The sequence below is a fragment of the Pteropus alecto genome, unplaced genomic scaffold, assembly GCF_000325575.1.
Source record: "Pteropus alecto unplaced genomic scaffold, ASM32557v1 scaffold288, whole genome shotgun sequence".
Taxonomy (NCBI): Eukaryota; Metazoa; Chordata; class Mammalia; order Chiroptera; family Pteropodidae; genus Pteropus; species Pteropus alecto.
Genome location: NW_006442124.1, coordinates 2683660 through 2685333, shown reverse-complemented (window position 1 = coordinate 2685333; position 1674 = coordinate 2683660). Strand labels below are relative to the sequence as shown.

General features: G+C 40.7%; 1 pseudogene; it reads left to right on the top strand.

The window, feature by feature from the left end:
• Positions 1–1292: 1292 nt before the first annotated feature.
• On the top strand, positions 1293–1408 carry LOC112470101 (annotated as a pseudogene).
• The last annotated feature ends 266 nt before the right edge of the window (positions 1409–1674 follow it).

Genomic DNA, 1674 nt, shown 5'->3' with positions numbered 1-1674 from the left:
AAAAAACTAAGAATTGATCTACCATATGATCCAGCAATCCCTCTACTGGATATTTACCCCAAAGACTTGAAAACTCATATCTGTAAAGATATTTGCACACCGATGTGCACAGCAGCATTATTCATGGTGTTAAAATACTCTGGCTAACTGAAGCGTCCTACAATAGATGACTGGCTAAAGAAGCTGTGGTACATATATACAATGGAATATTATTCAGTCACAAAAAGAGATGAAATACTGCCATTTGCAACAACATGGATGGACCTTGAAATAATCATGCTAAGCAAAATAAGCCAGACAGAAAAAGTTGAAAATCACATGATATCACTTGTATGTGAGATATAAACTTAAAAGCAACAAATGAACAGGACAAACAAACAGAAACTCATGGACATGGATAACGGACTAGTGGTTACTAGAGGGGAGAAGGGAGGGGGAGGGGGAAAATAAATATAATGTTAAAATAAATAGATAAATAAAATGTTAAAAAAGAAACAGCAAAAAAAAAAAAAAAAAAAAGGTTGACTGAGGTCACGGGTGGGGATCTCCTAATCCCATAGGACTGATGTTTATATAAAGGGGAAGAAACTCCAGAGATCCTTCTCAAACATTCTCTCTCTTTCTCTCTGTCCTTTTCTCTTTCTCTCTCAGAGAAAGTCTGTGTGAGGACACAGTGGGAAGTCAACTGTTTGAAAAGCAGGAAGAGAGAGCTCAATGAAGATCAAGTTAGTTTGAACCTTGATCTTGGACTTCTCTCCTTCAAAATTGTGAGAAAATACATTTTGTTGTTTAAGGCACCCATTTGTGGTATTTTATATGGCAGCCTGAGCTGACTAAGACAACTTTTGACTCTGAAGTTTTAAAGGTGGCTGTGAGAGGGTGGAGACTGGCCTGTAGCCTCCCTCCCCTTCCCTGACCTGGTTCCATGATGAGAACCTTCTCTCCGGGATGGCAGTCAGTCCAGAAATGCGAGGATAGACCCTTTTTCCAGTGGAAATGGACACCACTCTTGAATAGCCCTCACATTAACACTCCCCTCCCCATCCCCAACACCTTCTTCTAACTAACTTAAAGTTCAGGCCTTAGGGAAATAAAAAATTGCTTTTCTCATCAAAGAACTGATGGAGGAGAATTCATGTACTCTATGTATTTATAGTTCTCAGGACAAGATGGTACCTTTACTGGGTTTATCAGTGTCCCTTCCGGATGTGGTTCCATAGTGTAGCGGTTAGCACATCTGCTTTACATGCAGAAGGTCCTGGGTTAGCACCCTAGTGGAGCCATGGTCCATGGTCTATGGCCATGCCACCCTGAACAAGCCCGATGTCTGATCTTGGAAGCTAAGCAGGGTGGGGCCTGGTTAGTACTTGGATGGGAGACCATGTAGGAAGACCAGGTGCTATAGGCATAAATAATAATAAATAATTCTAAAAATAAGTGTCCTCCCAAATTCATGTCCACTTGAAATCTAAGAATGTAACCTTATTTGGAAACTGGGTCTTGGAAGATGTAATAAAGCTACAATGAAGTCATAATGGATTAGAGTGGGCCCTAAGCCGAATCTATAGGAAGAGCCAAAAATTGGCAACAGACACACAGAGGAGAATGCCATGCAAAAATAGAGACAGATATTGAGTCATGTATTCAAAGTCGAGGAACACCGCAACCACCAGA